This window comes from Corapipo altera, unplaced genomic scaffold (assembly GCF_003945725.1).
Source record: "Corapipo altera isolate COAL_440 unplaced genomic scaffold, ASM394572v1 23, whole genome shotgun sequence".
Lineage (NCBI taxonomy): Eukaryota > Metazoa > Chordata > Aves > Passeriformes > Pipridae > Corapipo > Corapipo altera.
In genome coordinates this window covers 18,939,087-18,959,843 of record NW_020884878.1, presented here as the reverse complement: position 1 = coordinate 18,959,843, position 20,757 = coordinate 18,939,087, and the positions used below count along the sequence as shown (strand labels likewise).

The following is a 20,757-nucleotide window of genomic DNA, read 5'->3' as shown; positions in this document are numbered from 1 at the left end:
CAGCGGGTCCTGTGGCCAGTAATGCTTACCGACCTGTTTTCATCATGCCAAGCTCAAGTGGACAAGAGGTGCACCTCACTCAACATCCCAACCCTAAGCACTGCAACTGGATGTCTGTGGGAGAACACAAGGAACTCTGCATGAGCACAGAGTGATCCTTTGGGTGTACCCTTACATCTTCCAGCAGCCCACAGGTAGGGGCTCCTTCAGTCAGATGCTGCAGCTCAGCTACTGGGTTTAAAAGGCAAATTGATTTCATCTAATTTCTTTTGTCCCTTTTGTTGCATGGGGTGACTGCAACATAGAGCACTGGCTCTGCTTCTGTGTCCGCTGCTCCCCCAGCACCCCATCCCACTGGCGCTCCTCTTCCTCCAGCCTCTCCTAGTGCAGGTGCTTCCTCCCCAGTCCTCACCAAGCTGTCTGCCTCCCAACAGCTTTGTGGCAGAGGGGTCTGTCCAGCTCCCGCAGTTTCTCCTCTTCAGCCTCTAGCAGTTGTGTTCCTAAAGCCTCTCCTATTTGAAATCAGTAGCTCCATCTTCCTTCACATTACCCCTGACTTTTAGGCTCTCTCAGATCACAGCCATCCCCTTCTTGGGATGACAGCACTGCTTCCTGCCCTCCACAGTGCTGTGAAGCTGGGAAAAGAGCAGAAGCACAGGGAATGAATCGCCCTGAAAGCATGCTGGGTCTGGAGTGGAGCTGGACCTTAGCACATCCCTTCTGGCTGGGACTGGCAAGTGAGGGAGAGGGGACGTAACTTGGCAGGTGAGCAAGTGTGACCAGAACGAGGGCTGAGTCGGTTCAGGCTTTGACCTTGGCACTGGCAGCTGGCTTACAGGGCAGCAGAAATACTGGTTTGGCACTTCTGGGATGCAATCAGCTTGCCTATCTGCCCTATTAGGGCAGAGACGTCACTTAGGCAGGGGCTTGCATGGCTGTGGATGCCATGAGTAGTGCCCAGTAACAGCCCTGACTTGTTTCTTTGTTCTGAGGAAGAAGAATGTCCTTTCCATCCTCACCTAATTACTTTCTTATGCAGCAGTGGAAAGAATGCTTGTGCCTAAACCTGAAACGAGAAAATTATCAACACCATAAACAAAGCCATAAACTAAGCAGCCAAGGGCCCAGGCAGTGCTCAAAGCTAGAGCAGACAACACGGGAGCAGGGGGCACAAGTGGATTCCTCCTTCCTGGAGGTGCTGGGTCACCCCAGGGAAGAAGATGATTTGAAACAGCCCCAGGGGACAACACCTCCAACAGGAGCCTGCACTCAGGACCCAACGGTGGTGGGGCTGCAGGAGCCTGTGCCTCCCTAATGGGCCTGAGGAATGAGATATCCAAGCCCAACAGAGCCATCAGCGGCCCCCTGGCACCTCTTGTAGCCACCCCTGGCTGTGGTGGAGCCTGGCTCAGGGAGCTGGCATCCCTTCTCAAATCAGCTTAGCTCCATGTTTACAGTAACCCCCCAGAGCTGGACACTGAGTTCCTTCCAGCCTCACACATGCAAACACTCCTTTGCTTTTGTAGGGATGTGCTGATGCCGTTTGATCCCACAGAAGTGCAGCAGAGCAGGGGCCAGCTGACGGCAGTGGCCCCCAAGCTCTCCACCCTAGGGCTGTCTGGCACAAGGGGCTGCAGGCACAGGGGCGCCCTGTGGCTCATTTCATAGTTGACCATCCCCAAACACAAACCCATCAGAAAAGGGGGTAGGTTGTGTGGGGAATCCTAGTGCAGGTTGGGCATCAGCATGTGGCTCAGTGGGGGCTCAGCAGGCAAACATGAAATACCTCATTGCTCAGGAACTTGCACAGGCAGAGTGTGGATGGTTGGCCTGCTTGCTGACGAGATCAAATCCATGCCTGGGAAGAGAGATCAGCACTGGAGAGAAGACAGGGCAGTAAGCTGGCAAGCAAGGTTTGACAGCCCAGCCCCCATCGGCAGGGAGCACAGGGCTCCTCCAGGGAGGCAGGCTTCAGGAGGGCATCTCAAAGTGCTCTTTGATGCCTTTACTTCCCTTAATTCTCTGTGTGACCTAGGCAGCAGAGATTGCAGCAGAGGAGAGGCCGAGGGCAAACACTATTGCAGCACCTCTCCAAGTCTGTGCTTTCCAGGGCTAGGGCACTGACCTGAGTGAGGCAGACCTGGGAGCCAGTTCAGAAAGCAAGGGGCTCATCAGACCCTTCAGAGAAGAGGAGCGAAGGTGGCCTGCACTGATGGCATGGCCCTTTTAACCTGCCCTATCTATGTCAGAGAAGGTGGGATGTTTGGGCACCTGAGCATCAAAGCCATAGGGCCAGAGGCAGCGGGGGTTAAAGTGGGCTGTGACCTGGAAAGATGAGCATGAGTCGCATCTTCTTGAGTCCTCTCAAAGGACAGAGAAAAGGGCCTCTTCAAGACTGTGCCAATGGGGGGCCCACTATGCCAGGACCTCTCATACCTTCATTCCCCTACCCATTGGGTCTCCACCAGCTCTGCACAAGTCCCTTGGTGCAGTAGCACCTGGGAGCCATGCTTCCAGGGCCAGTTGGCCCCCAGATGTGGCTCCTGGCACTGGATCCCTTCAATTAATTAGCCCCTTTTCTTCCTTTTCAGAAGGGTTCCCAACCCACATGTGCTTCTTCCTCTGCTGTGAGCAGACCCCTAACGCACTGCAGATGGGACACATTCCATGGATTCAGAAGCTGCCTGCAGCTCCCGCAGAGGAAGAAGGAGTGCTCCCCCTGCTCAGGGCTGAAGGGCAGGGGAAGGTTGGCCAGCCCCACTGGCTTAAAAATCTGAGTGTGGAGCCAGCTGTGTAGAGGTACAAGTCACAGCTTCTCTGAAAAGAGCCATTTCACACCAGGAGGGAGAACATGGCTGCTCTGGGGAGCTGGGTAGAGAAACAATTTTGAGGCAGCAGTGATGTCTGGAGAGGATCTCTGTAACCATGGGCATCAGAGAGGCAGGAAAAGCAGTTTCTGAATTTGCAAACACAGCCAGCAAATCCTCCACGGACAGCATTCCCACTCCTTGCCTTTGCCATGAGATACACACAGTTCAGCACACTCATGGCACCCAGGGAAGCAGACATTCAGCCAAACACACAACCTGGCCTTCCAGCCACCTCCACCCACTCTTGGTGCATCCCTCAGAGCTTTGGGGTACATCTTGGCCTCTCCCTGTGAGGAGGCCACCAGCAGGCAGCTGAGGGCTGTGTGGATGGTTTGTTGTCAGAAAACAGAAGAAAAACTGTTCAGCAGTTCCTAGTCGAAAGCCAAGGTTTGCTGGTTTTATTGTTCTGCTTTCATTTAACCAGGACCGTCTCTGAGGTGGAAGCACAAACCAGGCAATGGGGTGTCCACAACTGGACTTCTTGATCGTGCTGTTGTCTAAATGTATGTCCACACATTACCAAGGGCTGAGACCACATGCTGAAAAAGAGGTTACTAGAGGAGACAAAAACATGCTGCTAGGAAGAAGAAACCTGGAGAGCAGGACCAGATGGCAGAACCCAAGGGATGGGAGTGCAGAGTGAGGCAGAGAGGAGATTGCTGTGGGACACTGCTGTAGAAAGGCCCTGGTTGAGCTAGCTGCAGAGCACAGCTGGTTCCTTGTTTGTCCATCACCCTATTTAGAGCCCCTTCGGCAACTCCTCAGGAGAAAAAAAAAACAACCCTCAGCTAGAATGTGACTCATGCAGAGCTACAGCAACTCAAGAGAACCTGTCCATTTATAATTAATGAAGTCCTGTTTGCAATGATCCAACTGCAATCTCCCTTCTCCCCAAGAGGCTGGTCTGGCCTCTCTGCTTCTTCAATATCTGCGGCTGGAACTGCATGTGGTGGGGAAAGGGGCCTGGAAACCAGGAAAACCTGAGCATGCCTGAGGAGCAGAGAGGCTGCCCTGACCAGGAAATCCATTCCATCATGCATTCCCTGCAGGAGCAAGCCTGCTTAGGACATCAACCTGATGAGGGGCTTCAACTGCTCCACTCATTAGTCATCTGTCCTCACAAAAGCAGGAAAGGAAAGGAAAGAAGGAAGCAGAACCTTTTGCCATTTTTATGGGCTGTAACCCATGAAGAGGGAATGCTCCCCTTGTGGGGAAACCAGGCAATGCCCAGGCTGTGATAAAGAAGCTCTTCCTGAGAAATTCCTCCCATGCTGAACTTCTCAACAACAAGAAGACCAGAAAAAACAAACTTGAATCAAACTTTCAATTCTACAGTGTTTGAGATTAAAGTAGTTTAGTTTCTGCTTCTGAATCCAAAGCAATCTTCCTAAAAAGCAACGATTCATTTCCTTCAAGTTGCTGTTCCTTCCTTAAGACCCTCACCAGGGCATGGGAAACTTGGACTTAAAGTCCTTCAGCCCATCAGCTTTGCATAACAAAGTGAAACCGATGATGGTCACACAGATCCTGAAATAGGAATGACTGGTGGGGCTGATGTTATATCTGTATATTAGTTTGTTTACTCTGCCATCCTAAAATTGTGGGCTCACTCCTATCACAGGATTTTAGGTGCTTTCCTACCAGTTTGGGCATTGCAATGGCTGTGTGAGCAATGATCTCAGTTCATCACAATGCAATAATTTCAAGTGAATGTTTAATAGCTTACTAATAAGTGAATCTTAGGGAAATGCAAAAAGTGGCAATTATTAGGTGGATGTGTTAGAGCTTAAATAGTTAGTCATCACGCAACAGACTAATGCATTGACACTTTACAGTCCCATTGGGTAATTATTGGGATTAGGCTGAGTACCCAATTTCCCAGCTATGACTTCATAGGCTGGGAATTCAGCTCTGCAGTGACATCACAGCTCCAGAAGTCTCCCTCACTAGTTGCCAGGCTGACTCTACTGTCACCCACTCTACACACAGGTGTGGCACTCAGCCTTCAGAAAGGAACCCAGACTCTTAAACTAAATAAGAATAATGATGAATGAGAGTTTAAAAAGGAAACAAATGCAGGACAACTACAGAGAAGATGAGTAAAGCCCCTTTTCATGCCACACCACATCAGGTCATAATCTTCTGAGAAAAGCACCTTGAGATGCAGAAGCATCCACTTCCCACCCAAACAGGAGCCACACCAGGCACAGAAGTCCATAACAGGATTAAAGAGATGGCACTCATGATTCTCCTGCCTCTCCTTGAGTTTGAAGCTCAGGAAAAAAGCAGGGACAATGCAAGCCTACCCTCTCTGATGATGATTACCTTGGCCTCCATACTGAGCTCTGGCATGCATTCTCAGGCTATGCCTCTGCCTTCCCTCCCTCTCCTCTTCCCTGTTTCAGCCCACCTGAGCAGGCAAGAAAGCCTTGCACAGCTCAAGGACACAGCAGTGGCAATAGCACAAGTGGCCACCTGCCTTCTCAAGGCTAGCAAGCTGTGACAGCAGGGGTGGCAGCCAAGGAAGGCAGCTGGCACCATGGAGGTGGGAGAGACCCTCGCCTTTCTCCCTCCCATAGCCTGGCCCTGTGCATCCCTGAGCCAAGGGAAGCACATCCTGGAGGATGGCAGGGCTGAAGGAGATGGGGAGCTCATGTTCCTGGGGAACATCCCTGCATCAGCAACATCAGGCCAGAACTGCCTGCTCTGAGGCTGTGGAAGCTAGGCTGGTCTACAGGCAGCTCCTGCTGCAGAGGAGCAGGAGGAAGGCAGACAGGGGTAGAGAGCCGGAAAGATATTTGCACAAGCCAGGAGTGCAATCTGGGAGCAGTTGAAAATGAAGCAACAGCACTAGCTAGCCTTATGCTCACTGTAGGGGACAAGGGGATGCTGAAGGCTCCTCATTGAGCACAGAGCATGGCCAGGACCACCCCAGTTGCAGGAGCAAGTGCTGTCTGTGAGGGCCCCTCTCAATGCCACTTTGGTCTCTTGTTCCATGAGGATATGGGACCAATACAGCCCTTGGCTTTCCTCAGTGCTGTCCCTGGCCTGAGTCACCCCAGCCTTGAAACCCACTTTCGGCAAAGGCAGCTGCTCCTCTTGGCAGGTGTTGCCTACCTGGTTGCTCTCAGTCAGGCTCTGTTTCCCTGCAAGCTTGGCCAGATCTGTGGGAGCTATGAAGGGTATGAACATCACCGACAAAAGCTTTAGGCTACACAAATCACCAAGAGGTCCCAGTGCAGCTAAAATCCTATGTGAGAACAAGTTTGGGGGCTTGGGGGTAGAGTGATAGGCCATCAGTGTGGATCTCATCTCTGAGATTGCAGGCACCATGTGTAGCTAAGGTGGTGTGGTATCTGCATTTGTGCCCTCCCTCATCCCCACCATCCACAGGCTTCCTGCCAGCCTGCACCCAAGGCTGGCTGTCCTTCCCACACCAGAGAGTTGATGCCCCTCTCTGGCAGCCCACTACTGCCACCAATCTTTCCACTGGGACTGTGTTTCTCCCTAGCACAGCTATTGGAAACCAGATCCAGGCCCAGTAGCAAGACGCTTTCCCCAGCCCAGGGGGACACCTTTTCAGGCCAAAACTGCACATGAAGTTTGGCCCAACAAAGCAGCTGCCCCATTTATTTCAGTTCTCGCAGCAATGCCGGCAGGGAGGTGCTCTGACCTGCATTGCCTCCCAGACCACAGAGCTGCTGGGGGGGTTGAGGCAAATCACAGAAAGTACCACAGAGGCTGGTGGCCAGCTCTAGCCCTGTGTCTCCTCACCAGGACAGATCCAACCAAGCCTGATGCCCCCTAGGGCTAAGCAGAGCCTGGGGGCTGAGGGATATTCCAGTTTGTCCCCTTCTTCCCTCGCAATCTGACTCTGGGTTACTGTGAACTACAGCTGACCCACAGCTCTCTACCTCACCTGTCCCTGCCCCAGTATCCATATCCTATATGGCATCAGCCGCTTGGCCCCTGCTCAGTTCCAGCCTCCAGCTGGCTTTGGGGCCACTGTTAGAAACATTATAGCACACCTGTTCTTCAGATGAGGGTTTACAGCCAAGGCTAGCACATCTGGATTGTAAAGTAGACACTTGGAAGTTTATCAACATGTTTCCAAACAGTCTGGATATGGCAGAAACTCTGTCTCGTTGCTTTAGTGGAGGAAGCAGTTGGGCTGGAAGGATGGTTTGGTGCCCTTCTCATGCCCCATGTAGGCTGCGCTGAGCCTCCCCCCGCCCCAGCCCAGAAAATGAACTGCCTCTTCCTGACATTAGTGGTCCAGGAAGCTGTGTCAGCAAGGTTCTAGGAGGGAAACTGGGAAGTGAAATCCAGTGCCCTTCCCACCCCAGAACCTGCTGATGCAGCTATACCAAGCCTAGACTACACCCAAACATCTCCCAGAAAGCCCACATGCTCAGAAAGTTGATTGGGAATCTGCACCATATGGGTTGGGTGGAGATAACTGACTCCATTAGCGTGGTCCTGTGCAAAGCTCAGCTGCCAACAGCCTCTAGGGCTTTTGCTCTCACTGAAGTACTGATCAGCAGCAGCATCAAGATGCCACTAATGGGTTTGTCAGCACCAAGCAGATCTAAAGGAGGAACATGGCCCACTGCCCTGAGTTGTTTCACGTGCACAGCCCCTCTAATTGTATTAGTTTCTCAGATGTGCAGCACTCACACCAGTGCTAACAACAGACCTCCCACGTAAGTGTTCAGTAACATACTCTGATTTTGGTCTCTTCCCAGTCATCCCATGCCAACGAAACACAGCTGATACTTCAGGGTGTGAGTGACACAGAGGCAAGAGACACAGACAAACTGTAAAGCTGATAGAGCAGGAGCTCTATCCCCAGTGTGCAGGAGAGCTTTGGTAACATAGTGGTGGTTGCTTCCCACAAGGTCTTCAGATGGTCTGGGTCTAAGTTCACAGCAGTTGATTAACAAACTTTTCATCTCCTTCCATGTTGCCAGTCCAGCTGCAGGTGAAGGCAACAGTACTGACCACCATGCTACACTCTCATCACCCCTGGAAGAGAAAGGACTCTAGTGACTCAGAGAAAGCCACTCTAGTGGCTGAGCACTGCACAAATATCTACAGGAGCTGGCAAAGGTGGCACAAAAGGAGAAATTTCTTTCAAGCTGTATCAGTCTCCTTACTTCTCTGCAATGCAGTACACTGTAAATGTATTTATACCCATTTTACAGGCTTTTGGAGGCTTGGGAAAACCTAGATTTTTCCAGCAGCTCCACCCAAGTGAATGCCTTCCCTCCCTAACCCACATGCTCTCAGTAATATTGAACTATCTCTTTAGTCACAAATTCAAAGTGGTTCCAAGCTCAAAGGATTTTAGTGGAGGAGGCTGAGAAGAGATGAGGGTAAGAAGGTCAGGGATAACCCTAAACCTTCAAACACTGTACCTGTAGCAATGGAGATGCAAATACATTTCTATAGTGCCTTGCACTCAACCAGTTTCATTGTTGTTATGCATCTGTTTTAAAAACCTGGGTGCAAAGCGGAAAAGAGACCACCACACATGTACCCTCTGTGCCCATATACCTTCCTGGGCCCTCTGGCACTGGAGTGAGCCACATTACACAGAACCAAGGGACATACTGTAGGAGAAAATGCCTGAATTAATGTGAGACCTGTACACAGGCCACTGTTTAGGGAGAACAAGCAAGTTTAGCTGCTCCTACCACTGAGCACCTATAACATTGTCTGAAGTCCATGCTAGGGCCCAGTTCACTACTGGATACTTCTTCCATGGGACCTGGAAAACCTGCAAAGATGCTAGCAGCAATTCAGGGTGAGAGATATTGCAAGACATGACAGAGAAGAACAGGTTGGAAAATAAGGGAAGGGGATTCAAAATATCATTTCGATCTTCCCAAGAAAATTCCCCTCTTGCATCTGGATTTGTCAGTGGGCTCATCTGCCCAGACCATCCCAGATGGTGTATTTTTGATAGAGAAGGCAATATAGCTTAACATTTCTCAGTAAATTGAGCTGGTCACCTCTAAGCTTACAGGTCACTGAGTCTGCTGTCTCTTCCTCCCCCTCTAGAGTATAAATATGACCCCCACCCCAGGCTCTCCCTCCCCAAGGCAGGCAGGTCCTGCTTATGACAGCCAGCGCTTTGTTTAGCAGCTCAGCCAACACTTCCTCCCCAGGGAGAGCATAACTCTGTAGAGGCAAAGGTCAAGTGTGCTCTTCCCAAAGCTGAGGGTTTGCCTTTGCCACTTAATCCAGCCTGAGATCTCACAGCCAACACAGAGCTTCTCCCAGTGCTGGGAATGCAGCCTTTGTGGGCAGAGGAAGGCATGCAACTGGGGCACAGGTAGAAGTGCAAACATCTGCTCTTTCCCACAAGCCCTCAGGGCACCAGCAAGAAGGCATCTAGGAAAACAAAATCCCACCAGATACTTCATCGCTATTTTGTGAAATAACCCTGCCCTCGCTCCCACCAGTTCAGGCCTAACACCAAATGCCAGGTGGCTGTTGATGCCTAACTTCTACTTACTTCCACAGTTGCTTTACAGCCCTGCCTCCTATTGGGAAGAGTGGAAGTAAGCCAGCTTCACCACTGCAGTGCCCAGAGGCAGCAACTCAGATGGCTTCCAAAAGCACTCTGCTGGGCCCCAAAGTGCTTCTGTCCTGCAGGGCTCAGCCACGGTCCTGCAAGGAGTGGCGTGGGCAAGGGAGTGATGAAGTACCCTATCACTCTTGATTTCAAAGTGGACACGAGGAGGAAACAGGCTCCTACTGTCCTCAGCCAGCCATGAGCCTCCCAGCCATGGCCAAGCAAGCAGGTTGTCCTGGCAGCATCCCCTGGTGCTCTCCCACATGCTCACAGACTGGTTGAGGTGGGATGGAAACTCTGGAGAGGGGTCCAGCCCCCTGCTCAGGCCAGGATGCTCAGAGAGCCATGTTCAGTTGGGTTTTTGAACTCCTCTGAGGATGGAGGCTCCACATCCTCCCTGGGCAACCTGCTCCAGCATCCTTCACTCTGATCTGACCTCTAACACGGGTGACCATCTGCCACCTTTGCTGTAATGGGTTTGGTCGCCACCGGAGGAGGTAGTGGTGCCACTATTGGATGTGACACCCATGGACCCTCACAATGCTTTTAGCTGCACTTCCTGGCTCCAGTCCCAAGGGGCTCCCTCAACCCCAAGTTAGAGGGCCTTGGTCAAGAGGCTAAGCCTAGAGCAAAACAGGGGTGTCTCCCTCATTTGCACTGACCACAGAAACACAGTGATAGCAGATCCACCCCTTGCCACTTCCCCTCATTTCTTGCTTCTGTTCAAGAAGCAGGGATGGTGGGCAGGGGATATCATTTGGCAGGAAGACTTTCTTCTTTCAGAGTCGATTGCCTTCTAGATTTAGGAGGATTAACCCTACACATAAACACCAGACTCCCTCATGGCCACCTTCCCCACCATCCCTGCAGTCAACACAGATCCACAAGGATTGTAGGCCCACAAGCCTGTTTTCACAGATCTGTACCATTTTACCTCCCAGTGTTTTCTGGTTCTCATTATCTCTGTAGAGCTGATGACACTTAAGACATTTCATTTCCCTGGAGGCTTTTTCTGGCACTTGAAGTCTGACTTATGCAACACATTCTGATCACCCACGTTCACCTCTAGCTTGTTAACAGCTTGGCTGGCCAAGGACCCTTCCCCGCCCGCCAAGTTCAGCAAGCTGAACCAAGCTGAACCTCTGTACCCACCGGAGTTAAAGCCTTGGCAGTTTTCTCCTCCTATCCCTTCCCCTCTCATTCATAGATGGTCATTAATCACAGCAGCCTCTTCCCACAGGGGACCTGCCTCCACAGACCCAAACCCGCCCCTGCAGCTGCCAGGCAAATCCCAGGGGCAAACACTGAACAAGGGCAAGCTCAATTAGCACTTGTCGTATAACACTACCAATGACCTTAGCCTGGTCATTAACCCCAGCTGCTGGGAGGGTATCACCAGCTTGGGGTCCCTTCCCAGCCCATCAGCATGTTTCTGGTGGGGAACACAGCCTCTTCCTCAGCTGTGTGACTTCTGTTCTTGCTAGAAACCAGCTCAGAAACAAAAGAATTTGGGAACTAAACAGCTCTTAACACTTATCACTGCCTGTTCCCAGAGACAAATCTAAATCCAAAGTACAGCTACAACACATGTATATCTGTTTGCAACACCTCACTGGAGGAATTAAAAAGTGACAATGATACTGTACTTGGGACACGATGACAACTGCTTCCATCCAGCCAAACAAGGCTGGTCCAGCCTACTAAATGGTGCTAGAACTTCAGGCTGGGCATGGTACCAAACATTACAGTGGAGCCCCTCTACACGGCCCCTGGACATCTTTACATTTGCAAGCCTGGCGACCTTTCCAAGCTTTTCTCCACCATCCTGCTATTTCTTTTCAGGCTGTTTCTTGCTCCTCGTCCACACTGCCTGCACAAGCTATTTTGCAGGAGGAAGGGTCATCTCTCATGAACTGTCTGCTGTGCCTAATGTGAGGTGGGGTGAACTGCCACTGCACGGCAAACCTTTCACGTCTGTATTGTACTTGGACGCATTGAGCTTGCTTATGTTATGGGAAGGGCCTGTCCTCTGTCCAAGCCAGCCACTGCCATCACGTGGAGAGGAAGGTGACAGTGCTATAACCTGGATGCCCCACACATTCCCTCCAAGACCTTTGCTGGGCTCACATCCAGCCAAGCCCACCAGGGAGGCAGATAGAATGAGGGCAGCTGGACAGGAGCCCTGCAAAGCCAGCCAGGCCTCCACATACCGGCCACTGAATTTGCATCTGAAGCCGCTAATAAATGAAGTGAAGGAAAAGTCTGGAACAGTGACCAAGTCTGTTTTGAGTCCTCACTCCAGAGGAGCTGGTGCAGCCTGGCAGGCGATATACAACTCAGTTGTCCCAAACACCATTGCTGAGCTGAAACTCCAGTGTGAGCCAAGTGTGCCATTCTACCTCCTTGAACTCCTGCAGTCTGGTTCAATTGCAGGTAGGGAAAGGAACCTCTGCCCCCCTCCCAAAGCAGACTTTATGCATGCAGGGTGCAAGGGGGGGTAGAGTCAAGAGAGCAGCTGCTCAAAGTGGTTTGCAATGATTCACCACAGCTGTACACCCCCAGCGCCAAACTCATAGGCCCCAAGACCCCAGCAACACATCACCTAGAGCACAAGGGTTCCTCAGCTCTCATTATGCCATGAGCTCCCCTTGTAACACAGGTGCCCCTTCCTACTCTGCTTGCAGAGCTGGGGCAGGCTCTCTTCCAATTGGATGCCATCCAGAGCCTCCACTGAGGTCCAGAGAAGGAAGCAGGAGGTGCTCTAAGGGGCTGGGAGAAGGGACACAGAGGCCAAGGCTTACAGGTTAGGTGGCACTGCAAGAACTCAGTACCTGTGGGTGGTGGGGTGAGAGGTATCACAGGGTCAGACTTTTCTATTGCTACAGCTTCAGAGATTGCCCTCTTTCCATCTGCCTTCCCACCATCTGCTGAGGCGACTGCAAGGGAGAGGAGGTTTGCAAGGGTCACTCTTGGGCCAAAGCAGATGGAAAGGACCTGCTGTGAGCATTTTACTAGACATGGGACAGCTGCAACATGCCCCTCAGCCCTGCTGACAGCTCACTGGATCATCCAGCGCACAGAGTACCAGGGCAAAGGAGCTGGCTCACAACTGCACACACTGCCCTGGAGCTCGCTTGCAACTACGAAGGGTCTGCAGCTGGACAAAGGAGTGAATTAACAAGCTGTTTAAGTCCTTCACTGGAGGCCTGAACAAACAGATGCTGCCAGGAGCTGGTCTCTCCCCCTCCTGGGGATCATCCTTCAAGTCAGAGACGTTTTTCTCAGCACTCCCTGAGGGGCAAAACCAGCAGAACCTTTGTTTGCTACACAGAGCTCCAGGGCCTTCTCCTCCCCCTGTGCCTTTGAACACGCTCCAAATTTCTCAGCTCTGCAGGCCTCCAGACCTGGCCTGCTGCAGACCTAATTACCTCCCTTGTTCATTTATGGTCTTTTGTCACTAAAGCAAGTAATTGGTGCACAGAGGCAGCAGATCCTCGTGTGTGCTCACATGGACCTGACTGCTCCCTTTGGTCTGCTGGGGAAGCCCTCTCCTCCTCACCAAGGGTGCCTGCAGTCCCTCTCTGTGGCCAGTCACTTCAAGATCATCTATGGAGAGCACACTGCCTCCATTTCCAGCAAGCTCCCCCAGTACCCTTGCGATCAAAAGACATGAGTCTTCTCAGGACATGACACCTTTGAATTCAAGCAAGAAAGTTTGTCTGGATGATGGACCGCACCTAACCCCTTCTCCCTTGCTAGCACCAAGACAACCCTCGGGGTTTCTTGTCACTCCCTGTTGTCTGCCTGTTTGCTCATGCACACACTCATGCTCAGAAGCCTCCAGCTCAGTAGGCAGGCACAAACACCGGGCCTGGGAGGGATGCTGCCACACTAGCTTCTCCCTGCATTTGTACTCACTCAGGTTCGCACACAGCCAGATGGATGTAAGACCCCACTGCTCTTTTACCACCACTATCCCCTGTGTTCCCCCTTAGCCCTGGCACCACAAGGATGGAGTACAGCAGAGTGGCAGGGCCCTTTCACAGGGGGATAGCTGGGCAGGATTATCCCAGGGCTCCTGGACCAAACAGACAGCTCCTCAGCCTTTAGAAACTTCCCTCACCTTTGTTCCTTGGCCTTGTATGGCTGGGGGAAGGCATCCCAAGGAACATGTTTGTGCTGTTCTTAATAGGGTGTTGTGTAACACAGAGGGAAGTGACTACACCGGGGACCCCAGCTGAGAACAGAGACTTTAATCCTGCTGTCCAGGGAAAACTTGGAAAAAATACCTACATCTGTTCTATTGCATTAGGCTCATGGCTCAGAGGCTGACAGCTGACCCTGGCTGCTCATAATGCCAAGGTACAGCCCCTGCCAAACAGTGCCAGGGTAAATTACCATGACTGATTAGAAAGGCAAAAGGCAGCCAGAGAAAACTAGGGAGGGAGCTCTCCCTGAGCAGAAGGGAGAAGGGCTCTTCGTCTTCTCCACTGCTGCATTGGCAGAGTGGAAGGAGTAATAGTGGAAGAGAACAGGGCAGAGGATGAGATGCAGGGAGTGGGCTGAAAGTGAGAAGGCAGACAAGAAACCACAGCTGCATCCACCTCTCCATGGGGCTCACCAAGGATGAGCTTCAGGAGACAACCCTCCCCCTCCTCGAACCTGTGCTAGGCTGAAGCCACAGAGGACAAAAACTGGTCTTGTATCTACAAGCAGTGTTCATGGCTCAAGAAGGGCACAAGGCAGGTGTTGGCCTTGCAGAACAGTGCACATTCTCCCTGCCATGAGTCTGCCAGCTCTAAGACATGTAAGAACATAAGTGTGGGCTCCTTGACCCAGCACCACAACACAATTCTCTTTCAGGCTCAGGCTTCATCATCACCCCACAACCATCCAACAGCTCAGAGAGGTGGAAAAGGAAATTACCTATCCAGGAAACAGAACAGCACTACTGACATTTGCTAACAGCAAACACCTAGACACTCTGGAAATAAGTCAAAGACTTCTCACCATATTTGGTGGAGCTCTACATTGATACACCCACTGGGAACACGGTAGGTGCTGCAGTGGGACCACAGAGCAGGATGGAGAGCCCATCCTCTGTGCAGCCCCTCTTACAGTCACAACATGCTGAGGGTGGTCCTCCCCTGACAGGAGGGGATTTTCTGAAAAGCCACTAACACCCAGTTTTGTGAAGGATATGCCTGCTCCTTACTCAAGTAGTAAATTGGCTCAACCCTAAGTAGCACAACATCTATGACAGGATTAAAGCAGATTCTGCTGCCTTCTTCCTGCCTAGAGCCAGCAGCTGCCAAACACTCCTTTGGGTCAGCATCCAGCACAGGACAGTGGCTAGCTTCAAGACAAGCAGAAAGCAAGCTCCTTCCTAACTGCTGTCTGTCAGAGACAGGCTTTGGCCCTGAAGCAGAAAGGTTAGTTTGCTTTACATCTTATTTAACCATGGATATTTTCACTTTCCACATGCATGTCACACTCCTTCATCTGCCCTTAGGAGGACAGGGAGGAAAGCTCATGCTTTCCTCAGACCATCTGTGGAGCAGACAGTTTTGACTAGTCATGTGCTTGTTGCCTTTCAATATCTGCTGGCTCTCACTTTGACCTTGTACAAAAAGACAAATGCATCAGGAGCTGTGTGTTTCCTTCAGTCTCTTATAAACTTCTACTTCAATACCACAACCTCCTATCAGATTCTGTTCCTCTATCCATCTCCATAGGCTACCTCATCATGCAATCTTAAACGTCCAGCACTACACTGAGCACTTAAGGGGAAGGGATCTTGCTGAGAAATTCAGCCAGAGTAGTGCCTTCTGACCCATGAACATTTCTGCACTAGAATCTAAAGATGCCTTCCTGCCCTCTGCTGTTGTTGATCAACCTGGTGCCTTTTCCTCTGCTTCTTACACTGCTGGGGAGCAGATCCATAAAGGTCAGAGCCCCAGGCCTGAATTAGCTCCACAGCATCACGTGAATTACACCTCAGTAATGTGTTTGCTATGCAGCTCCTTTGACACCCTGCCACTTTGCACTTGAACTGAAGCTCAGCCTTGCTCAGGAGGAGAAACCGGAGGGGATGAAGCACAGCAGAACCAGCTCCTGGACATTCCCAGAGCATCTTGCAAAGACACTCCCAAAAGGCTATTGACAACACTAACTGCAAAGTGTGAGGTTATCTGGCCCAAGCCATCTCTACTGAAAAACAACATGATGCAAAGAGTGTCCAAGGCAGGCACTGGCCTGTGCAGAGACCACTTCAGGACAGTTTCCCCCTGAGGGTGGTAAAATGATCCTTCTTCCCTCCTGTCCCTGGAGCTGCTGCACTGTTCCAGTCACCTACTGCAACTCATCCAAGCTCAGTCAACTTCCACTCCCCAGGCTCTCTGGAAAGGTTAGTGGTGCCTGCAGTTAATTTAAAAGAAGTCCATTATGCTATAATGAATCCCAAAAAGAGAACAGCAGCTCTCTCTGTACACCAGCTCAATTCTGCATTTCTGGTCCATGCATTAAAACTTCCTCTCCTCTCACAAACTGATGACTAACCTATGTCTCAAAGCCTGAGGGAGCACATCTAATCTGTTAGTGTTACTGTTGTTTGTTCATATTAAGCACTTCTTCCTAAGCTATTTGTGCTGAGTGTCATGAAAGAGTGCTGCAGGTTAATCATACATATGTAAATCCAACTTCCTTTCATGCATTTTAAATGTGTTGCCTTTTGGAAAACAAAAGGGCAAGCGGGAGTGATGCAACGGGGACTTGTGCAAAACCAGGGAATGCTTCTTAGATGCTCACTTCTCACACACTCCTATTTGGGGATTAGAAGCACAGTAAGAGAGAATCTGCCAGCTTGTTTGCTAGACTAAGAGGTCTGCTGAACAAAAACACCCCAAAAACCACAAACCAAACCAACCCAAACAACTGTAACCCAAACTGCATGATTTCAAGAGAGCTGAAGTTGGCCGGCTCAAGCTTAAATGAGATCAGCTCAAGTCGACTACCGGTCCCCCTCTGGTGGCCAACCAGCCGCAGTCACCGTCTGACGGCAGAACAGGGCTGCCGCACGGCTACCTGTCCCTGCACCGAAGGAAGCATCTCGAGCATCCCGTAGCCAGGGCAGCACGGCTCTGGTCAGAGGGCTGTCGGGAAGCAGGGCTTCAGAGCACAGAGCTGAATCAGGGAGTGGGACACACCTGGGCACCAGGGGGCATGTCAGGGAAGTCTTCGAAAACCGAGAGAATTCATTACAGTAATAGCCAGCAGCTGCCCAGTCTTTCCACCTTGACAGCCTTAGGGCTATCTACAGCTAAGCCCTTAATTTTTAATAGCAGTGCTGTGTAGCACCAGGACACCTCATCTTGAAACAGGGTCCTGTTGTGCATGGAGCTATGCAACATCTGGACACATAGAGTCCATAGGCTCTTTGAGATGGGGAATAAGATGGAGAGAAAGAAGACAGACAGGAAGTGAGAGAGAAGAAGGAAACAAGACAGCATTGATTAGCATAGAAAATAGCAGTCAGTGAGATGCTCTCAATGGCTGAGCACAAAGGCAACCATTAAATGTCTTACTAGAAGATACCAAGGCTACATTTTTGTCCTATGTTTAGTTTCTACAATGACAGCAATTGCTACCAGTGTTTTGCATGTTGTTGCCAATAAAAAAGGGCCTAGGAGAGAGAAGGCTGAATACCCCTGCTGACTGCTCTAATGACAGACAAGAAGAGGCTGCCAGTTTCCCTAAGTGGGGGTCTGAGTCTGTTCCAAACCAGCAAATCTGAGCTAGCCTCTATATAGCAAACCACTTCTTCAGACAAATCTGAAACCCTCAGAGCTTGTTTCATCATCCTCCAAGAGGACTCCTTGCATTTCTTCACCCACTGTTGTAAAAGCAGCACTATCTCATCTCAAAGCAACCTCGTGCTTCAGCTACTGGAGCACAAGAAAGCCCCAAACGGCTATTCCTTCTGGAGGAGATTTCTAAAATTACTCAGAAAATTGCATGAGTTTACACACCTTCAGTATGATGTTAGCATAAATCCCTAAATTAAGGGACAGGTACAGGACAACATATTCACAGCTTATCAGAGAATTGCCTCAAGAGGGAGAGAAGAATTTGGTTTTGGCCACTGCAGAGTCACTACTCCCAAAACCACCTAAACTCACTCCAGCCTTCATGTACCTCAGAGAAAACTCTGAAGCAGCCATAGGCCGATTCCAGTTTCTCCATTCCTCACATGGTGCAAGAGCTCCACTTTGTCTGTATTCATTGCAGCTTTATACCAAGACAGAGAGGCTGGCTCTTGGCCTCACTCCCCACTTCCAACCCTGTGCACAACTGCCCATGCCTCAACATACTTTGTGGCACACCATCCCTGCAGAAGGGTAGCTGGAAAAGACTGATCAGGAATTTTGGATGAACTTCAGCTACAGCTGGGGTTTTTTACTGCAAAAGAAGATAACAAATTATGTCTAAAAATGAACACATTCATGCAGTAACACCTCTCCTCCTACAATCAAGTTTCATGCTCTGGAAAGCAGAGATTAGGGTTTCTCATGCATTCAGTGAAAAAAACCAAGGGTTTAAGAGGAAGATTCTAAAATCTCAGATTCTACACAGTACACCTGATGCCAAGACAGGCTAAGGTTCTGGTCAGCTTTGCTGTTTCCAGTAAGACCTTTCATAGGTCCTGTATGTTCAGACTCTTTCTGTAATCATGTGCCAGGTCAGTCAGGCACAAGACAGTAGCAGAACAGCCAAAACCATAGAAAACATAGTAATTCACTATGGGAACCAGGAGTTACAGCCTGGTTCAACTGACCAACTCAGCCATAACACTATGAAAGCAAGAAGAGATCTTATCTAAACCAAGCATCATTTTCCCATTTAGGTATATGAAGAAATTAATTCTCTGTAGTTCTACAATTGAGGCAAAGTAAGCTAAGTGGAGGAACTGAATGCACAAAAATCCAGTTTCCCGAGCAGCGTATCTTAATACATATGAGGTCAAGCAGCTGTGTATGGAATCAAGGATCCCAAGATATCAGGCAACTCTTTGCTATTGTTGGAGACACAAGCTGGGGCATGTAGGATTCCAGCATAAAGAGCATGGGCATGATTTCTCTCACAACCCCAAGTCCATGCCAGGTGCCAGGAAAAATGGAGGCTGTGGAGTCAGCAACAGGTCACTGTCACCACTCCCTCTCCAAGACATCACAAGAAACTGGTGATCAGGATGGACAGTGTGGGCAGCCACATGATATCATGCATCCTGCAAAGAGAGGCAGAAACTTTAGAACTTACTTCATGCTAAAGTAATCCAGCAAGTTGAGCTCTCTCCTTTCACACCCAAACAGATGAAAGTTTCTGAAAGCTCCAGCCTCAACTTGGCCCCCCTCCCATGAGTTGTACTGGTCATGGCATGTAAAGACATGTCCACATGGCTTGCTTGTGTATCATTTTGTTCATATCAGGTCTGCTGGCAAAGTTATCTACCTTTTAGTGCCCTGACCCCAATTCCAACAGCTCTAGATTCACAACCTCTGATTTCCAGGGGACATTGGAACTTCGGTTTCTGTATTCTTCGTAAGGCTCACCACTGCTTTATCTAACCTCCCTCATCTCTGAGTCCAGCATAAGACAATTTTGTTGCCACAGGAGCTTCTAAATAATACCATAACCCAACACACTGCTAGAAGCAATCCCCAAGACAAACACGCACTACTCACTCTCTTCTTTAGCTAGTGCTCATGGCCTGAAAGCCAGAGCCAACACTAGATGCTGGTTTCATATGTGAGAACATCTGCCTAGATATATGGTGGAGAACACACAGCCACCCAATGTTCGGCTGGCTGACAGTGTTTCATCATTTTACAGGCAGAAATGCTAATGGACATAATGCAACATAGAATCATGTTGCAGAATCTTCTCAAGTTTTAAAGTTAAGCTTTTAATCCTTAAGGTGCAAAGGACTCAAACACCCCTCTCCTCCTGGCTTCATCTAATCCTCCTGACAGTACAACGAAGCACAGGCAGTACAATTAAGTACCTGCAGCTCAAAGAGTCAGGTAATGCACAGTAAGATGAAAAAGTAATTGCACTAACAGCATTATTAATTTATATTAAAGAGTTTTTAAAATACTTTCTGGCATTACTAGCTGCTTCAGACCATTTTCCAGCCTATTTCAGGCAGCAGTGAGGCTTCACTGCAAGCCCCAGCCCAGACTCCTGCCTCTTCCCAAAGGGTCCTGGCTTCAGTCACTCATCCTGATAGGCTGCAGGTGGAGAACCATCCTCTCCCCCCACAGCAGACCTCTGTCAGACACCTGAAGACCTGGAGAGGCCCCTTGCCCACAGATAGCACCAGTTTGATTCCCTCCATAAATCCCAGAAAGAATGCTGATCTGAGAAGGCAGCATTTTTAAAATATTTTATTTATTATACAAACTATTTACAAAATCAACTACTACAATCACAGGCTTCCAAATTTTGGCTGAACTCTGCCAGAAATTCACCAGAGGGAACTAGTATTTGACCTGTATCATCTACAGCTCCTGGTTTCTAAAAACATGCAACATGACCTGCAGGTACAGGCTGAAGCTAGGCCCTCTGCACCTCAAAGCAGCTTCAGGAAACATGGAATCTTGTCTAAGATGGTATCATGATCCTAAGGATTTCCACAGAAGAGCCTCTATTAAGTGGGAATAAATAAAGGGCAAAACCGAAAAGTAACGAGCCTCTGCCAGAAGTAACATAGCGTGGGGGTGACCACAGCACATCCCCATTGCCAGCATTAGGGGCAGCATCAAAAATGACTGTACTGGGAAATGTTGTAAAGCCAGAGACAAGTTTAGAAATATTGTGATGGATCTCAGCAACATGGGACCAGCTAGGGGCCTGTGTAAGCAGTGGGGATGGGTTTAGTTGACCAAGAGCACCCATCACAGTTCTGACCCCACTTGTGTTAAGAAGAAAATCCTTGGCATCTTCACAGCTGCTGGGAAGCGTGGAGTGCTAGCTGTAATGAATGAGAAGCATTTTCTTTCCAGTAAAGGAAGTCTGCCCAATGGCCAGTTACTTCATCTCCAGAATAAAAAAATGACAGCTCAAGAGAAGAAGGGAGAAGATTCCTGAGGAAGATGTCACTGTCAGAGCTGACCCATAGCTTTAGGGCTGAAAACATCCTCAGACAGCTGAGACTGCAAGACAAGGCTGAAACATAGAAACAACATCAAGCTATGCCTCCCAACAAACTGGAGTTAAGCTGAGCACTGCCACTTCCTCTCGGTCCCTGGA

General features: G+C 49.9%; 2 protein-coding genes across 2 annotated transcripts in view; both read right to left on the bottom strand.

Annotated features, from left to right (window-relative positions):
- The window catches only part of LTBP2 (latent transforming growth factor beta binding protein 2), a 94,315-nt gene that overhangs the window by 72,215 nt on the left and 1,343 nt on the right, over positions 1-20,757 (bottom strand). The gene's annotated exons all lie outside the window — the stretch shown is intronic.
- Positions 19,878-20,757, bottom strand: part of AREL1 (apoptosis resistant E3 ubiquitin protein ligase 1) — a 25,229-nt gene continuing 24,349 nt past the window's right edge. The window contains exon 21 of the transcript XR_003526796.1: positions 19,878-20,744. The gene's annotated coding sequence lies outside the window, so the exon portion shown is untranslated. The remainder of the gene's footprint in view (positions 20,745-20,757) is intronic.